We start from the raw sequence: 22,683 nt of genomic DNA, 5'->3' as shown, positions 1-22,683 counted from the left end.
AGGGATCGCATGGAAAAAGTCGCAGAACTGAAAAAGTACAGTTTTGTACCTACCATAAATGTAGATGTTCGAAGATCCACATTGCTGCAGTCCTTACATATGGGTAGTCCGCTGTCCTCGGTCGGCCCGAATACCAAAGTATTAGGCTGACGTCGGCCATGGGCGCCTAGATCTGACATCAGAGCGTCAGGGTATAAAAGCGCATGACCGACGTCATATCCTCAGTCTTTTCTTGCCCCAGATGTCAGAAGGCCCTAAAAAGAAAGGCCACAGCCAAAAATAGAATACTTCCCAAAAGGCATGTACAAATGACAGCTACCACCCAAACCATACAATCATTCCAAACTACAGAGGAGAGGAGGGAGGGTAAATTGGACTGCAGCAATGTGGATCTTCGAACATCTACATTTATGGTAGGTACAAAACTGTACTATGTTCTTCATCTCACATTGCTGCAGTCCTTACATATGGGTAGAATCCCAAAGCAGAGGTAAAGGGAGGCTGGCAAAATTATAAAGCATTGGGAGCTGCCAAAATGCCCTGTAAGATTGCAGTGGCAAATCCAGCTCTAGATTTGGAATAAAGAGGAAGGTGGTAGTGTTTAGAAAAAGTATGCACTGAACTCCAAGTAGCTGCTTTCAAAATATCTTTAGTAGCTACTCCCCTTAAAAAAGCTGTAGAAGTGGCAGTAGCCCTAGTGGAGTGAGGTCTGATTCCAGCCGGAACCTCCTTACCATGATGAGAATAACAAAAAGCAATACAAAATCCAATCCATTTAGAAATAGTTTGTTTTGAAACAGGTTTCCCCTGAGAACCTAAAGCAAAAGAAACAAACAACTGCTGAGACTGTCTGAACCCTTTAGTCCTGCTCAAATAATAACGCAACTGCCTGTGAATATCCAAAGTGTGCAAAATTTTCTCCCCTTTATTTTGGGGATCTGCATAAAAAGTAGGCAAATGAATTGATTGGTTCAAGGCCACCTTTGAAACCACTTTAGGCATAAAAGTAGGATTAGTACGCAGAGATACCCTATCCTTATGAAAAATTAGGAAGGGTTCAACTGCCATAAGAGCCTGTAATTCAGAAACCCTTCTAGCAGACGTAATGGCCAACAAAAAGGCAGTCTTCCAAGACAAAAGCTTTAACTCAGCAGTAGCTGCAGGCTCAAAAGGAAGTAAAGTAAGTTTTTCCAACACAAAATTGAGATCCCAGGCAGGAGTAGGAGCTCTACGTGGGGGTCTTATGTTCTTTGCCCCTCTAAGAAATTGCTTAAACAAAGGATGAGAGAATAATGGAGGGTCACAGTCATAGTGAGCAGAAATGGCTGCAGCATGAACCTTTATAGAGGAGAAAGACAAACCCTTGTCTAATAATTCTGTAAGATATTGAAGAGAAACACTTAAATCAGGCCTGGAAACATCAAAGCTCTTTGTTTTGCTCCAAATTAAAAATCTCCTCCATTTACCAGCATAAACTTTCCTTGTACTAGGCCTTCTGGCCTCCAAAATAACATTCAAAACTTGTTGTGGAAGCTGCGACCCTCCAGGTTCTAGAACAGAATATGCCAGGCTGTTAGATGCAGGGACTGAATCCTGACATTGAGGAAATGATTGCCCTCCTGAGACAAAAGGTGCGGAATCGAAGGCAAAGGCCATGGAGGCTCCCGTACTAAACTCCTCAGCAGAGGGTACCAGTGCTGTCGAGGCCAATCTGGAGCTATTAGAATCATGGAGGGCTTGTCTTGTCTGACCTTCAAGAGTACCTTGGAGAGGCAGAGGCGGAAAGGCATAGACGTGAAGATTGCTCCAACTGAATGATAGAGCATCCACTTTCCAAGCTGTGGGATGAAACATTGTGCAAAACTTTGGCAACTGGAAATTTAGTGGAGAAGCGAACAGATCTATGTCTGGAGTTCCCCATATCACTGTCAATTTTCGAAATACATGAGGATCCAATTTCCACTCGTGGGGATCCACTATCTGTCTGCTCAAAACATCTGCTAAGGAGTTCTGTGCTCCTGGTAGAAACCTTGCCTGAAGATTGAGGTGTAAACTGAGAGCAGTCTCCCACAAAATCATTGCTTGCCTGCAAAGAGATGCGTACCTAATGGGTTCCCCTTGCTTGCTGATGTACCACATGACAGTTGTGTTGTCTGTTAGAATCAACACTTGCCCTGGGTGAAGTAAATCCTTGAAAGCCATCAATGCAAATTGGACTGCTAACATCTCCTTCAAGTTGATATGTAAATGTTGAAGTCTGGCAGGCCACGTGTCTTGCACCCATTTTCCATTGAGGTGTGCTCCCCAAGCCTTGTCCGAGGCATCTGTCGTTAAAATCTGACTCGCCTCTGGTCGGGTCACAGAGAGTCCCTTGTTTAGGTGACATTCCTGAGCCCACCACAAAATTCCTTTTGAATGCAAGGTATTATTTGAATGACAGTGTCCAGATCTTGGCAGTGTTGTGTCCATACATTTTTGAGATACCATTGTAGCTTCCTCATATGCAGTTTGGCATTGGGAAGCACCAGAATACAAGATGCCATGAACCCCAAGGCTTGAAGGACTGTCCTTGCAGTCAGCCTGGACCGTAGAGACAATTGATGGAAGTAAAGTGTAAGGTTCTTTTGCTTGTCCGGGGTCAAAAAGGCCATCTGGGAAGCTGTATTCAGTCTCACACCCAGAAAGCACATTTCCTGAGAGGGTACTAGACTGGACTTTGTTTCATTCACAGAATACCCTAGGCACCTTAACACTGCCATCACATACTGCAGATGATGAAGAAGTTCGTACTTGTCTTGAGCCAGAATCAGGCAATCGTCCAAATAAGGATAAATTTGTATTCCTCTTAACCGTAAGAAGGCTATCACTGGAGCCAGAACCTTTGTGAACACCCTGGGCGCAGCAGATAAGCCAAAGGGCAATGCAGAGAACTGATAATGTAAAGTCCCAGCCCGAAAACGCAGGTATCTCCTGTAACTGGGCCGGATAGGAACATGAAGATAAGCCTCTTTGAGATCCAGAGTTACCATCCAGTGATCTTTGCCCAACAGAGGTAGAAGTTGCTGCAACGTCAACATTTTGAATTTTGGAATGTCCAGGTATGTGTTGAGGATAGATAAATCCAAAATTGGCCTCCAAGTGTTTCCTTTCTTTGGTACTAGAAACAGGCGAGAATAAAATCCTAGGCCCACTTCTGACAGAGGGACCTGCTGTATAGCCCCCATTTGAAGAAGTAAAGAAATCTGCTTGTGAGCCTCTACCCTTTGCTGAGGAGGAACGTCTGGCATGCCTTTGAAAGGAGGCACTGTATGGAAATAAAACTTGTAGCCTCGGTCTATAATGTCCAACACCCATTTGTCCTGGGTGATTAAAAACCAGTTTTGCTTGAAGAGTGCCAACTTTCCTCCCAAAGGAGCTGCCAGACAGGAAGGATCTGGCAGCTGAAGATGCAGGTCATTGGGCCTGTTTACGAAAGGACTGGCCCCTGCCCTCACCTGTAGATTGTGCAGGTGAACTCCATGTTCTAGGCCTGAAAGAACTCTGAGCTCTGCCCCTACCACGTCTAGATCTACCCCTAGACTGTAAATCAGAAGAAGGATAAGCCCCATCCCTTAGTAGGCCAATTCCTGCTAAACTTAGGAGGCTGCACCTGCAAAAAATCTTTAACAGTCTGCATAGACTTAGCCTTGTCTTCCATTTTCTTCAAGACAGACTCCACAAGAGAACCAAACAAAACTTCAGACTGTAAAGGAGCATCCAAAATTCTAGTTTTAACATGCTCTGACAAATTCTGATCCTTAAGCCAGGCGTGCCTGCGAATAACTGAACCAGTGGCAGCCACCCTGGAAGAAGCCTGTAAAGCATCGAAACCACACTGCAAAGAATGCTTACCCACCTGTTCAGAAGCATGTACCAAATCCTGTAATTCTTTACATTCTATGCCCTCTGCCAAAGCATCTACTTTAGATTTTAGTTGAGAAAGGAGAAAATTCTGATACTTCAACATATGAAACTGGCAATTCAAAGCCCTCATTGCTAAAGTGGAAGAGGTATACACTTTCTTACCCCATCTATCCAAAGCTCTAGCATCTTTATCTATAGGAACTGGATTCTTTACAACAGAAGCCCTGACACCCTTAGGTCCCTGGCTAATAGTTTCTGGGTCAGCCCTTGGACTCTTATACAGATATTTATAAGCCTCAGGTACTCTGTAATACCTATCTGGCTTAACTGGCGCAGGAGGCAGAGAGTCTGGATTAAGGGAAGCCTCAGAGAAAATGTCTAGAACAACATCCAAAACAGGAGGTATAGCCAAGGGCCTATGTTGTGGTAAAAACAAAAATTCCCTAAGCCTCTTTCGGGAATCTGAGAAATCCTGACCTTCCCATTTAAAATGTTCCCTCATAGAATGCAGGGTTTCTGAAAAAGAAAAATCCTCTGGAGGAGAAGCAGAAGGAGTGGAATCCTCTGCATCTGAATCAGAATAAGGAGGAAAATCCTGAATGTCTTCAGCCGAAGACTGAGTAATCTGAAGCCTGCTCCAAACTTTCTACCTCTGGCTCCACCCTAGGTCTCTTATCAGGAGGGGGCATAGAACCTCTGATTAAAGAAATTAAATCTTCTGCCATTTTAAGCATGCGTTTTTTAGGCACAGAACCTGCAGAACTAGGACTGACACCCGTGGAAGGCAAACCAGGCCTGCTCTTGGAAGGAGCCCTAGAGACAGAAGGAGAAGGCCTAACCACCTTAGGCAAGGAAGGGAGAACAGCAACCTGAGAGGCCCCCTCAGCCTGGCCTGACTCCTGAGGGGCCACATCTTGCAAAATTAAAGCCTCCCCCTGAGACTCAACTGAAACCTCGGCTGGATCCCCAGATTCCACCGTAGTTTCTAAGAACCGGCGTCCGAACGGACGACTCATCCTGCCTGGACTTTAAAGATTTGTCCTTGCGCTTCTTGGTAGCGGCGTCGGAGGATCCGGCGGCATATTATAATTACACCGCTTGCGAAGACAAGCCTAGCGCAATCTAACCTACGTTTAATGGTGCGCTTATTAAACCTAGCACAAAGCGACACCCGACTACGCGTGCTCAGGTCCCAAACAAGGAATACAAAGAGAGTGGTAATCCCTATGCGGTATCTGTTTCCCACAAGAAATACAATTATTCACTTTTTCTGACATCCGGAATTAACTGAGGCAAGAAAAACAAAAATATTCTAGCGGGTACTTAGCCCAACTTGGTTTCGGTCTGAAACTCAGAATACGAAAATTTCAGAACGAACGGCACTTGCAAACGCTGCTTCTGCATCGGACCATGCGGCAAAAAAGACTGAGGATATGACGTCGGTCATGCGCTTTTATACCCTGACGCTCTGATGTCAGATCTAGGCGCCCATGACCGACGTCAGCCTAATACTTTGGTATTCGGGCCGACCGAGGACAGCGGACTACCCATATGTAAGGACTGCAGCAATGTGAGATGAAGAACATTGCGCTTCCCATATCTGTCCATCGTCCTAGAATCCTTATTAGGAGGATGGACAGTGGAAGAGGACTCTGACATGTCCTTCTTAGTGGCTGCCGTCACCACCATAGTATCCACTGGAAAGTACAGTTTTGTACCTACCATAAATGTAGATGTCCGAACTGGATAGCATCTGCAGTCATAACAAGTGGGTTGTCCTGTCGTCAGGCAGCCCTGCAGTCGGCCGGATTCCAAAGTCCGGGTCTGGCTTCGGCTGATGTCGCACTCCACCCGACGTCATCTCTGTTGGTCTTCGGGTATATAAGCATCAGCCGACGCCATTTTCCTCAGTGTTTCTTGCCCCAGATGCCAGTAGCCCTCTTGCAGGCTAAAATTTGGATAGATGCCAATGTTTCCAAATAGATAGAGGCAAACACAACAATAAGCATATATGTACATATATACAAACAAATACACCATAAAAGACTCCCCAAAAGCTAGCTAATAGGAGGGGAAACACCCTAGGAGTACCACAGAGGGAAGGAGGGAGGGTAATCCTGACTGCAGATGCTATCCAGTTCGGACATCTACATTTATGGTAGGTACAAAACTGTACTATGTCCTTCATGGATGCATCTGCAGTCATAACAAGTGGGTAGAATACCATAGCCAACTAGGAGAGGAGGATAAAAGTAGATTATGGTGTGTTTAGGATCCCTTGCAGTACAGCAGTGGCAAACCCTGCTCGGGATCTGGAATATAGAGGCAAATTATAATGCTTGGCAAATGTATGCACGGAGGTCCAAGTAGCCGCATCAATAATGTCTTTGGTTGCCACTCCTCGTAAGAAGGCTGTGGTAGTGGCTGTTGCCCTTGTAGAATGAGGTCTTATGTTCTGTGGAATTGGTTTACCATGGAAGGAGTAACAGTATCGTATGCAATTTCCTATCCATTTGGAGATTGTCTGTTTGGAAATAGCTTTTCCTTCCCTTCCTGTTGCATAGGCTACAAAAGTTGGTCAGTCTTTCTGCTATTTTTGTTCTGTCCAAGTAGTAGCGTAGCTGTCTATGTACATCCAAGGTATGCAGTATTCTTTCCCCTCTGTTTTGTGGGTTGGGAAAGAAGGTAGGTAGGTGGATTGCCTGGTTTAAAGACACTCTGGATACCACCTTGGGCATAAATGTAGGATTAGTCCTCATGGACACTCTATCTTGGTGGAAGATTAGGAAGGGTTGCACTGCCATTAAGGCCTGTAGTTCTGAAACCCGCCTTGCTGAAGTAATTGCTAGTAGGAAAGCAGTTTTCCATGACAGGTGTTGTAGGTCTGCTGTTGCTGCTGGTTCAAAGGGTGATAGTGTCAACTTTTCTAGCACAAAGTTTAAATCCCAAGCTGGTAATGGTGGTTTCCTTGGAGGTTTTACATTCTTGATTCCTCTGAGGAACTGCCTGAGCAAAGGGTGCGAAAAAACAGGTGGATCAAAGCTGTATTCTGCTGAAATAGCTGATGCATGTATCTTGATGGAGGAGTAGGACAGGCCTGAATGAAGAAGTTCGGCCAGATACTCCAGAATGTTAGGCATATCTATGTTTGACACATCTTTTCCTCTTTCCGTACTCCAAATGACAAACCTTTTCCATTTTCCAGCATAGTTCCTTCTTGTTGAAGGTCTGCGTGCTTCAAGAATAATGTCTAACTCTTTGGGAAAGTTCTGGATTAGCTGCTGCTATGTGATGTTCCATGCCATCAGTTGCAGCGTTTTTAGGTTTGGATGTATGATGCTGTAGTTGTTCTGAGTTAACATCAAAGGCATCAGGGGTATTGGCCACATATTGTTCCGAGACATGCTCTTCAGTAGTGGGTACCAGTGTTGTCTTGGCCAGTTTGGAGCTATCAGGATTATCCTTGGACGTTCTTCCTTGATTTTTAGTAGTACCTTGTGTATCAAAGGAAGAGGTGGGAATGCATATGCTGTTAGGCCTTTCCAGTTGAAGGAGAGTGAGTCCACTTTCCATGCTAGTGGGTGGAATGTCCTTGTGCAGAATTTTTTGAGCTGGTGATTGAGAGGTGATGCGAATAGGTCTATCTGTGGCATTCCCCATTTCTTTGAGATGGTCTTGAAGATGTCCGGGTGCAGCTTCCATTCGTGGGCATTCGAAGTGGTTCTGCTTAATATGTCTGCTAGAGTATTGTCTTTCCCCGGTACAAATATTGCCTGTAACTGAATGTTGTAGCTGAGTGCCAGGGTCCACAGCTCCAAGGTCATTCTGCATAGTATGAATGAGTGCCTCCCTGTTTGTTGATGTACCACATGACTGTGGTGTTGTCTGTCCTTATCAACTGGCCCTCTTTGAGAAATGGTTTGAACTTTTGGATTGCCAGTTTTACTGCCAGCATTTCTTTTAGATTGATGTGCAGGTGAAGTTGATCCTGTGTCCACAATCCTTGCGCATTTGTCCAGCATGTGGGCCCCCATCCTAGGTCTGAAGCGTCTGTTGTGATGGTCTGGCTTGGTTGACATCTGCGAAAGGGTAGGCCTGGGTTTGACTGGCATGCCTGAGCCCACCATAGGAACTCCTGTTTTAAGCATGGAATTAGTGGGATTTCTGTTTCTAGACTGTGCCTGTGTTGGGACCATAAATTCTTTAGGTACCACTGTAGTTTCCTCATATGTAGTCTGGCAAATGGGACCAAGATTATGCATGATGCCATGAAGCCCAAGGCCTGCAGAACTTTTCTTGCTGTTAACTTGTTCAGTTTTGTTAGTGCCAAGAAGTAAAGAGGAAGTTCTTTTTGTTTTCTGTAGTCAGGAATGCCATTTGTTGTACTGTGTCCAATTCAGCCCAAGAATGTCCTTGTTTGGGATGGTATCAGCCTTGACTTTTGTAAATTGACTGTGTATCCCAGTCCTTGTAGCAAGTAAATGACCCTTTGTAAATCTGTTGTCAGCTTGCTTTTGTTGTCCCCTTGTAGCAGGCAGTCGTCCAGGTATGGGTAAATTTGAATTCCCTGTAGTCTGCAATGGGCGATTACTGATGCCAGGCATTTTGTGAATACTCTGGGCAGTAGATAAGCCAAAGGGCAATGCTGAGAATTGATAGTGCTCTGATCCTGCAAGAAATCTGAGGTATCTTCTGCAGATTGGTCGAATGGGGACGTGCAGGTATGCCTCCTTGAGATCTAGAGTTACCAGCGAAGACTCCTTGCCCAGCATGGGAAGAAGTTGCTGTAGGGTCAGCATTTTGAATTTTGGGACAATGATGTATGTATTTAAGGTGGACAGGTCGAGAATTGGTCTCCAACTTTTTCCTTTCTTGGAACTAGGAATAGTCTGGAATAGAACCCCTTTCCTTGTTCTGCTGTTGGCACTCTTTCCACAGCTCTCATGTTTGCTAACTCCATTATCTGGCGTAGAGCCTCTGTTTTTTGATTTGGAGGTAGATTTGGCATTCCTCTTTTGACTGGTAAAGTGTGGAAGTGAAACCGTAACCTTGATCTATGGTTTGTAAAATCCACTTGTCTTTTGTTATGTAGTGCCAGTTCTTTGAAAATAAGGTTAACTTTCCGCCTAGAGGAGCTGCTATTTGTTCCCTGGTAGGCGGATTTAGGATTAAGTCACTGTGGTTGTGCTGATGTAGTGGCAGTGGCTGTGTCTGCCTCTGTTGTTACCTTGCCACTGTCGTCCTCTGTAGGCACCTCCTCTGGATTGGTTTCTGCCTCTGGAACGTCTATTCCTGCCCCTTTGAAATTTTGTGGAGTCAGGAAAGGACCAATTTTGGCAGGCCAGTTCCTGCTAAACCTTGGGGTTGAACCTGCAAGAAATCTTTAACAGTTTGAACAGATTTTGCCTTCTCTTCCATTTTCTTCATAACCTGCTGGGCAGGTGTACCAAACAAACTTGTCTTGTCCATAGGAGCATCTAGCAACTTAGCTTTAACATGATCCGGTAAAGCTTGTTCCTTTAGCCATGCATGCCTTCTTATCACTGTGCCTGTCATGGCTGATCTAAATGAAGCCTCCAGTGCATCATAGCCACATTTTAAGGAATGGTTGCTAACCTGTTGTATGTTATTTACCATCTCTAATACATATTTCTTATCAAGAGATTCATCAGTGGTTAGTTTTTAGTTAACTGATCAAGCATAAACTCTTGGTATTGTATCATGTGAAACTGACAGTTTAAAGCTCTAGCTGAGAGAGTAGCTGAAGTGTAGACCTTTTACCCCATCTGTCTAATGACCTTGCTTCCCTTTCAGAAGGAATAGGGTTTTAGCTGTGGTCGCTACTGCCTTGGGACCCTGGGATATAGTTTCTGGGTCTGCAAGTGGGGCCTTGTAAAGGTGGTGATGAGTATCTGGCACCCAGTAAAATCTGTCTGGTTTGGCAGGGGCTGGGGGTAAAGAATCTGGAGCGGAGCAAACATCATTGAAAGCATCATCCACCACAGAGAGAACAGGAGGTATAGCTAAGGGCCTGTGCTGTGGGAGGTGCAGAAAGGTCCTAAGTCTTTTTCTGGAGTCTGAAAATCCTGTTGCTGCCATTGGAACTGTTCTCGCATGGCATGCAAGGTTTCCCCAAAGGAGAATTCTTCTGGTGGGGAAGCAGCTGGAATGGATTCTTCAGCATCAGAATCTTCAAAATTGGAGAAGGAGCCTCTGGCTGGTCAGTTATGTCTGATTCATCAGCAGAATCATCAGAAGACACTGGCTCAGGGGCTCTGCCCTAGGTCTCTTCTCTGGGGGCTGAGAGGCCCTGTCTGGGTGAGATTGAGATCCTCTAATTAAAGAAATTAAATCTTCTGCCAAAGAAAGCATTTGAGAACTAGAAGAGGGCCTGGATGTGGGGGTTTAACAGGCACTGTTTTAGTAGTCTTGGCTGCTTTAGCCCTGGCGAAGGCCTTAATGGACATGGCTGCTGGAGGCCTAGCAGCACCACGTGCTGGGGTAGAGACATCCAAGAGGAGGGTGTCTGATAAGTCAACCACCGTAGTGGGTAAAATTTCTGAGGTCGATTCAAGAGTTGTAGCAGGGGCCTCAGTTGTAAGAATAGGTTCAGCTGTACTTTGATCAGTTTTCTCGGTTTCGGCCGAAACCGAGACACTGCTGTTTGCTTTACCGTGGTTTCGGCCGAAACCGCGGACCGCGAGTGTCGGTCTTTATCTTTGCGTTTTGGTAGATTGGGTAGTCGGAGGATCCGGCGGCATAATGTCGCAAAATCAGAACCGAAAAACTGTTCTGCAAACTCCGACCGGCGCCTAAGCGTTGTCGGTTGAAAGAGGCACAGGCGAACAGGCTGCTACGTCGTGGGCTGGGCCTAAACAAGGCAGACAGTAAGAGTGGAAATCTTTATGAGGTATTTGTTTCCCACAGGTTAAACAATTGTTAACTTTTTCTGACATCGGCTGAGGCAAGAAAGAGTCCCCAACGGGGTACTTAGCTTTAGAAGTCTTCGAAGTAGTATTCGGTAGAAGTAATCTCTGGATCCGACCGACCGGCACTTGCGAACAGCTTCTGCTTCGGGCGCCACGCGGCAAGAAAGACCGAGGAAAATGGCGTCGGCTGATGCTTATATACCCGAAGACCAACAGAGATGACGTCGGGTGGAGTGCGACATCAGCCGAAGCCGGACCCGGACTTTGGAATCCGGCCGACTGCAGGGCTGCCTGACGACAGGACAACCCACTTGTTATGACTGCAGATGCATCCATGAAGGACATCACCCTTGGTAAGAAAACTCTTGTCCTGGTGGGCTGTTATATACTTATTCGGCCTGCAGGGAACTGGTTCCACCGTGTCAGGTGTCTCCCAAGCCCTACGAGCTATCAAGTCCATAAGTTCGTCAAAGGGAGGGGTCACCCAGAAGGTAGAAGGTAGAGCCCCGAATGCCTTCAGCAATACTGACTCATCCACAAAAGGGTTAAGTGGCTGCCAATCTCCCCTCTGTTTTAGGATCTCCAGGATGTCCGCAAAGGAGACATCCTCCGAGGGGGACCGTGGGGACCCTTCTGCTTCATCTAAATCTGTATCTGATGTAAGAGATTCCTGTGGGGAATCTATGTGCCTCCTCTTGCACAGTCTTTTCCTTGGTACTTCTTCAGATGGGGCTTCTGGAGAAGCGTCCGAGGAACCGGGAGCACCCTCTGGGGGCAACTGAGGCATTGGGTCTCGACGCTTAGTAGGAGCCGAGGATACAGAAGTCAAACGTGGACCCTTAGGGGGAGGAGAAGAAGAATCCAATGAGATATGTGTCTGTTTCGACAAGCTCTTCCTCATGGCGTCGAAGGCACCGGTACCCGGATCCGAAGACCTTCCTGGTTTCGAGAAACCAGGAACAATCCCAGAGACCGGGGGTCCGGGCTCCGACCCAGAGGACGGTGCCGAACTAATCTGAGCCGAGGCTCCTAGGGGGAGAGTCGGTACCGACATCTCGGTTCGACTGCCCTCCCCGGAACCAAGGAACGATAGTCGGCTCTGGGACTCCTCGATCCGTTCCAAGGGCGTCAACGGTACCGAAAGCACAGCTGTAGGCTTCGGTATCGATGGTTCTACCATCATCGGAACTTCGACTCTCTGCTCCGAAGACTCGACAGGTCTCGGAGGAGCAGTAGATGACCCAGGGAGGGCTTCGAGTTTCGAAACCAGCTGGGACGAAACTTGGATCAATTTAGAAAGGGCCGAGTTCTCCATTAACTTCTGTATCACTCAATCCACATCCAAATAAGATAAGGGTCTCGAAGAGCGGGTCGAAGGGGCTGAAGTCATCACCGAGTGAGGGATCGATGGCGGCGGAACCTCCGAGACCGGCTCCAAGACCGGAGTCTCGATCAAAGATATACATTTGACAGCCGACTCCGAAGTCTGTGGAGCCGGTGTCCGAATCTTAATAGAGGTGCTCGGAGCCGATGACTTTGGCTCCGACACTCTCAAAGACTTGGACCCCTTCGAAGACTTGGATACCAATTCAGCCTTGTCAAGGGCCTCCTGAAATTCGGGCTTTAATAAACCCCTGTCTACCAACTTCCTGCGTCTCTCCATCATGACCCTCCCACTGAAGGAATGACAAATAGAACAGTCCTCCTGTAAGTGGAGAGGGCCAAGAGAGTAGACGCAGGAAGGGTGGTTATCCGTGATGGACATTTTCTGTCCGCATAGACATTTCTTAAAGCCTGATTTTTGCTTCTCAGACATGTTCAAAAAATCAGACATATACCTATAAGAACCTGAAAACAAGAAAAAAATTAAGGTATCACTACACACAAAAGAGTAAGGGCTTAAGCCTTTCTAAAGAAAAAACACCTGTTAAAAAGACAGGATAATAGGCCTGAAAATTGCCTTAGAAAAGTTATAATATAATAACAATAAGAAGAAGAATATACAACTCCCTGTAACTACACTAGTAAAAGACAAATATATATATATATATATATAGATATAGATATATATATATATATAAAACTATCTATACTAATAAGATAAGTTATGGAAAACTTCGAAAAATAGAAAAAGTTTACTGGCCCGAGCTTCTGCGATGCATCTGCTGCCGCGGCAAACTAGATCTGAGGGTTAGCACTAGGGGATTGTGGGATAGGACTGTGCCTCGAGCTTTCTCAAGATGCAGAGCTGTAGAAGTGGCCGTCTCGGAGCCGAGGATCGGCTCCGAACCCAGGCGTAAGAACAAACAGCGAGATTAAACAATTTCACATGAAATAAATTACATTATTAAATGAAAATAAAAATAAATTTGGTTACGTGCTTTCATCTGTATAGTTTCAAAAAGTTGAAACATACAGATGAAAGTGCTTGACCAAATTTGTTTTTATTTTCTTTCAATAATGTAATTTATTTCTTCCTTTACTTGGTGCAGTCCACTTTATTTTGGTTCTTGCTCTCTGGCAGTGGTGTCTGTGTTGTCTCTACTGCACTGATCACATCACACAACAGCAGTAAAGCTAAAACAGACCGGTCCGACCCCACTGCAAAAGAAAGAACCTTTGAATTAAAAAGGCAACAGAAGCTGAAAAGCAGAACAGTCGCTCAGTAGCTCTGCTGAAAGAGAGAACAAAAGGGATTTGACTGCAGCTGTATTCAAGGGGAATTAAACAGCCCGCCAAATACACCTGCAGCCAATAACAACTGTGAACTCTAGACTGAATCGGTCGTCACGCACCCCTCTCCGAAAGTGCAGAAATGAATAGCACCATGATGTGAACTTAAAAACCTAAAGCTCATTAGCAAGTGAGCCAACAAGGGAGAACTTTTTTGTTTTGCTACTCTATGGCTGGGTATAGTGTACACAGCGTATGCCTGCCGATCATCTTGCCACCACTGTACATTGACTTTTAAAGGGGGAGGTATGCGCCCCTATGCCCAAGCCTAAATCCGCCACTGCAGTCTGTTTTTGAAAATTTAACTTGATGTTTTCTAAGTCATTATTAAAGCCATCCTGTAAGGTAGATGTCATCAACTGCAGTTCTTTTTTCAAAGCAGCATCTGGATGAGAATTCCTTGAGTTGTTCACATTCAGTGACTCAATATATCTCCAAGTTACTTGACAGGAAAATGTTTGTACATCTCCACCAAAATTGATATTTATGTAGTTTAGTAGTTTATCTATAGATTTCTGATGTTTTAAACTTAAAATAATAAAAATTTTCCTATATTATACTAGTTTATGGAGCTCTCAAAATTCATTGCTTACAGTTGGCCATCTAGGCTCTGCCCCCCATCAGACAAGGCCATTATTAATGGGACCAATGGATGGTGTTTATCCTCTTCATTAATCTGAATCTTCACTCAAGGAATCGTTGCTCACCAATAATGAAGCCTGCTGTAATGTCACATATCAACTACATATGGGCTCTCAGCCCCTGTGACTGCCAGATCACCAGTAGACATCCTGAGAAATGACAAACCAGATTTGGCACCCCCACTACTAACAAGCTATGTACTTAACAGGTTTATATGCAATTCCTATAGCAAAGGCCAACAGAAGGACTGCTTTGCTTACCCACAGGAGGACCAAGGAAGGGCATTTCTGACCCAGAACAAGTTTCCAAGTCTCTTCTTCACAAAAAAATGATAGTCACAAAGTACAGTTTTGTACCTACCATAAATGTAGATGTCCGAGAGGTATGCATCTGCAGTCCTAACAAATGGGTTGTCCTGGCCTCAGGCAGCCCTTCGGTCGGCCGGATTCCAAAGTCTGGGTCTGGCCTCGGCTGATGTCGCACTTCACCCGACGTCATAGCTGCAGTTCAGCGGGTATAAAGGCATCAGCCGACGCCATTTTCCTCAGTGTTTCTTGCCCCAGATGCCAGGTGCCCTCTAGGAAGGCTAAATTTGGATAAATGCAAATGTTTCCAAGCAATAGAGAGCAAATAGAAATAAACATGTATATACATATATACAAACAAATACACCATAATAGATTCCCCCAGCTAGCTACAAGATGGGCAGATACCCTAGGAGTACCACAGAGGGGAAGGAGGGTGGGTAATCCTGACTGCAGATGCATACCTCTCGGACATCTACATTTATGGTAGGTACAAAACTGTACTATGTCCTTCAAGGATGCATCTGCAGTCCCAACAAATGGGTAGAATACCATAGCCAAACTGGGGGAGGAGGCACTAAGAGTTTATGGTGTAGTTAAGATCCCTTGCAAAACAGCAGTGGCAAAACCTGCTTGGGATCTGGAGTATAAAGGTAGATTATAATGCTTGGCAAATGTATGCACGGGGCTCCAAGTAGCAGCTTCTAAAATGTCTTTGGTAGCCACTCCTCGTAAGAAAGCTGTAGTAGTGGCTGTAGCCCTTGTGGAGTGAGGTCTGATGTTTTCTGGAGTTGCCTTTCCATGAAAAGAGTAACAAAATCTAATGCAATTTCCTATCCATTTTGAGATTGTTTGTTTTGAAATTGCTTTTCCTTCCATTCCTGTTGCATATGCTACCAGAAGCTGGTCAGTTTTTCTATTGTTCTTGGTTCTGTCCAGGTAGTAGCGCAATTGTCTGTGTACATCCAAGGTATGCAGCAATCTTTCCCCCTGTTCTGTGGGTTGGGGAAGAATGTTGGTAGGTGTATTGCTTGGTTTAATGATACCCTGGAGACCACCTTTGGCATAAAGGTAGGATTAGTTCTCATGGACACTCTATCCTGATGGAAGATAAGGAAGGGCTGTACTGCCATTAATGCCTGTAATTCAGAAACCCTTCTAGCTGAAGTGCTTGCAAGCAGGAATGCAGTCTTCCAAGATAAGTACTGTAATTCTGCTGTTGCTGCTGGTTCAAAAGGGGGAAGTGTCAACTTTTCTAACACAAAGTTCAAGTCCCATGTAGGCAATGGTGGTTTCCTTGGTGGCTTTACATTTTTAATTCCTCTGAGAAACTGCCTGAGTAGAGGTTGAGAAAAGACTGGAGGATCCATGTTGTATTCTGCTGAAATTGCTGATGCATGAATCTTAATGGAGGAGTAAGACAGACCATTGTGGAAAAGCTCTAAGTATTCCAGGATGTTAGCTATGTTTGCCACTGATGTATCTACTCCTTTTGTTGCACTCCAAATGAGACATCTTTTCCATTTTGCTGAATAAGTTTTCCTTGTTGAGGGTCTGCGAGCCTCCAAGATAATGTCTTTAACCCTTTGAGATAAATCTGGGTTATTTTTCCTTATGTAATGTTCCAAGCAGCTAAGCTGCAGTGTTTTCAAGTTTGGATGCAGGATTTTGAAGTTGTTCTGTGTTAGCAGTAGAGGTAGTAGGGGGAGAGGCCATGCGTGTTCCCGGGACATACTCCTCAGTAGCGGGTACCAATGTTGCCTCGGCCAATCTGGAGCTATCAAGATGATCCTCGGGTGATCTTCTTTGATCTTCAGTAGCACTTTGTGCATCAAAGGAAGAGGTGGGAATGCATATGCCGTCAGGTTTTCCCAACTGAAGGATAGGGAGTCCACCTTCCAAGCAAGTGGGAGGTATGTCCTTGTGCAGAATTTTTTCAATTGGTGGTTGTGTGGGGATGCGAACAGGTCTATTTCTGGCAGTCCCCATTTCCTTGTGATGGTTTTGAAGATGTCTGGATGCAGCATCCATTCGTGGGCATCCGTGGTGGTTCTGCTTAAGATGTCTGCTAGAATATTTTCTTTTCCTGGCACAAATATGGCTTGGAGCTGAATGTTGAGGCTCAGGGCCACATTCCAGAGGTCCATTGCCATCCGGCATAGAGGATATGAATGTGTGCCTCCCTGTTTGTTGATATACCACATAACTGTGGTGTTGTCCGTCCTTATCAGTAAATGACCCTGTTGAAGAAATGGTCTGAATGTCTGAATTGCCTGTTTTACTGCCAGCATCTCTTTTTGATTTATGTGTAGGTTCATCTGGTCTTGAGTCCATAAGCCTTGTATGCACTTGTCCACCATGTGTGCCCCCAACCGAGGTCTGAGGCATCCGTGGTGATAGTCTGGCTTGGGTGAGGCCTGTGGAAGGGCAGTCCTTTGTTCAATTGACAGGCCTGGACCCACCACTGGAATTCTTGCTTCAGGCATGGAATTACTGGAATTTGGGTTTCTAGGCTGTGCTTGTGCTGAGACCATAAATTCCTCAGGTACCATTGCAACTTCCTCATATGTAGTCTGGCATGTGGAATTAATATTATGCAGGATGCCATGTAACCCAGGGCTTGCAGGATTTTCCTTGCTGTAAGCTGGTTCTGCGTTGTTAATGCCATGAAGTAGAGTGGTAGCTGCTTCTGTTTTTCTGTTGTGAGGAATGCCATCTGGTTTGATGTGTCCAGTTCTGCACCCAGGAAGGTTATCCTTTGGGATGGTATCAGCCTTGACTTTTTTGTGTTGACTGTGTATCCCAGGGCTTGCAGCAGGTGAATAACCTTTTTCAAATCTTTTGTTAATTTGTCTTTGCTGTCCGCTTGTAACAGGCAGTCATCCAGGTATGGATAAATTTGAATTCCCTGAAGCCTGCAATGAGCAATTACTGATGCCAGGCATTTTGTGAATACTCTGGGCGCAGTAGATAAGCCAAAAGGCAATGCTGAGAATTGATAATGCTCTGATCCTGCAAGAAATCTGAGGTATCTTCTGCAATTTGGTCGTATGGGGACGTGCAGGTATGCCTCCTTGAGATCCAGAGTCACCAGCCAAGACTCCTTGCCCAGCATGGGAAGAAGTTGCTGTAGGGTCAGCATTTTGAATTTTGGAACAATAAGATATGTGTTTAGAGAGGACAGGTCGAGGATAGGTCTCCATTGGTTTTCCTTTCTTGGTACTAGGAAAAGCCTTGAATAAAATCCTTGTCCTTGTTCCATAGCCGGTACCTTTTCTATAGCTCTCATCCTTAGTAAGTGGTCTATTTGCTGTAGAGCGTTTGTCCTTTGGTTTGGAGGTAGGTTTGGCATTCCTCTCTTCCTTGGAAGAGTATGGAAGTGAAACCTGTAGCCTTTGTCTATTGTCTGTAAAATCCATTTGTCTCCTGTAATGTAATGCCAATTTACTGAAAATAAGGCTAATTTTCTGCCTAAGGGTACTGCCAGTTGTTCCCTGGTAGGCGGTCTCACAGCCAAGTCACTGTGATTGTCCTGTAGAAGTGGTAGTGGCTGGGTCTGTGGCAGTAGTTCTCTGGCTGTTAGGCTGCCACTGACGTCCCCTGTAGGCACCTCTGGATTGACCTCTGCCTCTAGGGCGTCTATTTCTACTTCTCTGTGCTCTGGTGGTGTCTGGAAAGGACCAATTCTTGGAAGGCCAGTTCCTACTAAACCTCGGAGGTTGGACCTGTAAGAAATCCTTGACTGTCTGGACAGATTTAGCTTTTTCTTCCACCTTCTTCAACACTTGCCGTGCAGGGGAACCAAACAAACTGTGCTTTTCCATGGGAGCATCTAGAAGCTTTGACTTTACATGGTCTGGTAAGGATTGCTCTTTTAACCATGCATGCCTTCTGATCACTGTACCAGTCATAGCTGATCTAATCTAAAGGAAGCCTCCAGTGCATCATAGCCACATTTTATGGAATGATTACTGACCTGCTGAGTGTTATGCACCAAATCCTGAAGGGACTTACGATCTAAAGGTTCAGGCGAGGACAGTTTTTTAGTGAGCTGATCTAACAGAAATTCCTGATACTGAATCATGTGGAATTGACAGTTTAAGGCCCTAGCCGAAAGAGTAGCAGAAGTATAAACTTTTTTACCCCATCTCTCCAATGCCCTAGATTCTCTTTCAGAGGGGAGGGGTTTTTTGGCAGAGGCAGCTGCTACAGCTTTGGGGCCCTGTGAAATAGTTTCAGGGTCTGCAATAGGAGCCTTATACAAATGATAATGTGTGTCCGGAACCCTGTAGTATCTGTCGGGCTTAGCAGTGGCCGGAGGCAGTGAGTCAGGGGCAGTACAAGCATCATTAAATGCATCATCCACAACTGTAAGTACTGGAGGAATAGCTAAAGGCCTATGCTGTGGTAGATGTAAAAAGGTCCTAAGCCTTTTCCTAGAGTCTGAAAAATCCTGGCCCTGCCATTGAAATTGTTCCCTCATAGCATGTAAGGTTTCCCCAAAAGAAAATTCCTCAGGAGGAGAGGCAGAAGGTATGGAATCCTCTGCATCAGAGTCCTCATAAGGAGAATAAGGGCCCTCTGGAGGATTTGTATTTTCTGAATCATCAGAGGAATAATCTGAAGAAACTGGCTCAGAGGGCTCTGCTCTAAGCCTCTTCTCTGGAGGTGGGTGAGAGGCCCTGTCAGGGTGAGACTGGGTTCCCCTGATCAAAGAAATGAGATCCTCTGCTAGACTAAGCATTTGAGTACTAGAGCTAGGCCTGTGAGAGGGGGCTTTAGCAGGCACGGCCTTTGAAGATTTAGCTGCTTTAGCCCTGGCAAAAGCCTTAATTGACATGGATGCAGGGGGCCTAGCAGCTCCACGTGCAGGAGTAGATACATCTAAGGGGATAGTATCTGATAAATCCTGAGAAACTGCAAGAGCAGGTGGATTTTCAGTAGCAGATTCAGCCATGCTGGAAGGGGCCTCGGTAGAAGGAGGCATGCTTTCGGCCGAAGGAAGAACCGCGGACTCGGCTTCAGCCGATACAGAGACACTCGCGGTTGGCTTAACCGCGGTTTCGGCCGAAACCGCGGACCGCGAGTGTCGGTCCTTTTCCTTACGCTTTTTAGCTAAATGTGAAGTCGGAGTCTCAGACGGCATGATATAAGCAAAAGCGGAGCCGAAAAACTCCTCTGCAAACTCCGACCGACGTCTAAGTGTTCGTCGGTTGAAGGAAGCACAGGCTAGACAAGCTGCTACGTCGTGGTCTGGGCCTAAACAAGGTAGGCAGTAAGAGTGGAAATCTTTATGAGGTATTTGTTTCCCACAAGTTACAGTTATTCACTTTATCTGACATCGGCTGAGGCAAGAAAGAGTCTCCAACGGGGTACTTAGCTTTTTAGAAGTCTTCGGTAGTAGCAATCTTTGGTTCTGACCGACCGGCACCTGCGAACAGCTTCTGCTTCGGGCGCCAAGCGGCAAGAAAGACTGAGGAAAATGGCGTCGGCTGATGCCTTTATACCCGCTGAACTGCAGCTATGACGTCGGGTGAAGTGCAACATCAGCCGAGGCCAGACCCAGACTTTGGAATCCGGCCGACCGAAGGGCTGCCTGAGGCCAGGACAACCCATTTGTTAGGACTGCAGATGCATCCTTGAAGGACATCGTACCTGCTGTGCCCAAAACTGAATAAACTCTCAGATGCATCCAGTTGTTGGCGTGACTCCCAAGCAGTAAGCCACTGAGGAAGGAGTCAGGGCTACACTATGATCCACATAAGAAGTTGAGGTCCTAAGGAAAGATTAGCCAGGTGAATCCCAACTCCCAGAGTTAACATCAGGACAGCAAGTGCCTGGATAGAGAGCATCACAAGTTCAAAGGGCTGGAGTGAGAAAGTCTGTCAATGGAAGAGAGCCGATCCCCATGGCTGAGAAAGATGGAGTCCTTACTGCAATGCAAGTGACTGGGACTCAATTAGCAACTGGAGGACCAAGCAGGGAAGGGGATGAGTGAAGATTCTTGGCTAGCTCATCTCTCCTCAGGGAGGCAGGGGTTCATGTGCATTCGAGGGAACAATCGGTAGTGCAATTTCCCTCCTGAGCAACAGACAGACCTACAATCATGTGCCATGGGGAGGGATAGATCCGCATGGAGGGAACACTCCTTGTCCAAAGAAAGGAGCTAATACTTTTTAATTATATGAAAAATGAACAGCAGCAGTACTGAGCAGAGGTTTGCCCAGCTCTCACACAGTGTTTTTTTGGTTCTCTACTACTTCATTTCTCATTATGGTTCATTCTGCAGACTGCACATGTCCCTCCTGTGTCCACATGGCTCTGCAATGCTGTCTCCAGTTCTTTTACTCAGCCAAAGGCATCCCAATAGGCAAACTAGTTATCCTTCTAAACTACCCAAGCCAAGTGTGTGTGGGTATGTGTGTATTCTACAATGAACTAATGGTTATCAAGAACATGTGCTCTGCCTTCTGGTCACTGCTTGCTAAGCTAGATTTTGGTTCTTCAACACTCTGACTATGATAGGGTCATATGTTCATAAACCACTACTAGGAATGCAGTCTAGGAGTCCATTAATGAGCCTAATGCAATTTCTCAATCACTGCAAAGCACACTGATCAAGTAACTTGCAAAGTCTCATCCAGTCAGCAATGCAAACTGACAGAATCAAATCACCGACTTCAGGCAGCAATTCATTAGCAATTACTAGCCTTAACTGTCTGCTCTAACTTCTAGAGTAAAATGGGCAATGAAGAATAAAATAACAAAAAAAAAACAAAACAAATTGCTTCAGAAACTACAAAAAAAGCCTAAGGTAATGTGAGATTCAGAGACATACTGTAAACAGTTTAGAGCAGAAACATTAATTGCCATGGGGTGTAGCTTCCCTTTAAATCGAAGGATGCTGATTTAGAAAGCTGGGGAAAGAGACGCATACTACTGTGGGGAGTGCTGGGGACTGCTTTGGAATTCTAGTCGAACAAGGCTTGCTTAGGACTGCTACCCAAACATAATGAAGCAACAGGCATCTAGGACAACGAGAAAGGTATTTTTATTTATGTTAACAAGATAAGTCCATTAGAAACACGTGCAACCTTTTCAAGGGTGACTTGGGAGCACTCGATAGTTACTGACTTGCAGTACCTGTGATATCACTATTCCAGCCAGAAAAGCAGAGAAAAGTATACAAATTTCTTGCCAAAGAAGACAGCTAACTAACATGAGCTTTCATACTTCAAGTATTACATGAATACTGGAGAAGCAAGCTTTCAGACAACAGCCACAAGAAAAATCATGTAAAACCGCCAGGTAGCAAACTGAGCAGTGCCCCTGGATACTACAAACTTAATGAATACTTCAAGCACTGAACAGATCCTAGACCAGCTCTGTTGGTATGGAGGAATAAAACCCTGGCTACAAGACAGAGAACCCAAGTTCAACTAGTAGCTCGGACACCTGTTGGAGCTTGGGTGAAGAAAGAGATGAATAATGAGGCTTAATCCATCCTTGCCTGTCCTTGTAAAGAGGGTAAGAATATGTGCTCCTCGCCCTGATGTGATGACTTACTTGCAAGGTAACATGGTTTGCCCCCCCCCCCCCCCTCAGCCATGTACATTTTATATGTACTATTGGTGTTTCAGAGTATTTGATGTACCCATCTTGGGCATACCATGTAAATACGTGACGATCTTTGCAAAAAAAAAAAGTATGCTTACACACCAAATTTAAATACTGTACTTCCAATTGGGGGTTGCTTTCCTTCAGCTGTAAATGAGGCTTTCGTCAAGGTGGAGGGAATTATGAACAGTTCCAAATACCAGTCACTTTTGGCTCAAAATCTTCAGACACCTGCTAGAAAGCTGAAGATGAAGAGGAATTTCACCTTTCAACACGACAATGACCCCCAAAGCATACATCCAAATCAACAAAAGAATGGCGTCATCAGAAGAAAATTAAAGTTATGGAATGGCCCAGCCACAGCCCAGACCTAAATCCAATAGAAAATCTGTGGGGTGACCTGAAGAGAGCTGTGTACAAGAGATGCCCTCGCAATCTGACAGATTTAGAGCGCTTTAGCAAGGAAGATTGGGCAAATATTGCCAAGTCAAGATGTGCCATGCTGATAGACTCCTACCCAAAAAGACTGAATGCTGTAATTAAATCAAAAGGTG

General features: G+C 45.4%; 1 protein-coding gene across 4 annotated transcripts in view; it reads right to left on the bottom strand.

Annotated features, from left to right (window-relative positions):
* ZSWIM8 (zinc finger SWIM-type containing 8) overlaps nucleotides 1-22,683 on the bottom strand; it is a 2,719,879-nt gene that overhangs the window by 2,259,637 nt on the left and 437,559 nt on the right. The gene's annotated exons all lie outside the window — the stretch shown is intronic.

This window comes from Protopterus annectens, chromosome 14.part0 (genome assembly GCF_019279795.1).
Source record: "Protopterus annectens isolate FY-2018-M chromosome 14.part0, PAN1.0, whole genome shotgun sequence".
NCBI lineage: Eukaryota > Metazoa > Chordata > Ceratodontiformes > Protopteridae > Protopterus > Protopterus annectens.
The sequence above is the reverse complement of the archived record's forward strand: the minus strand, read 5'-3'. Positions and strand labels throughout refer to the sequence as shown.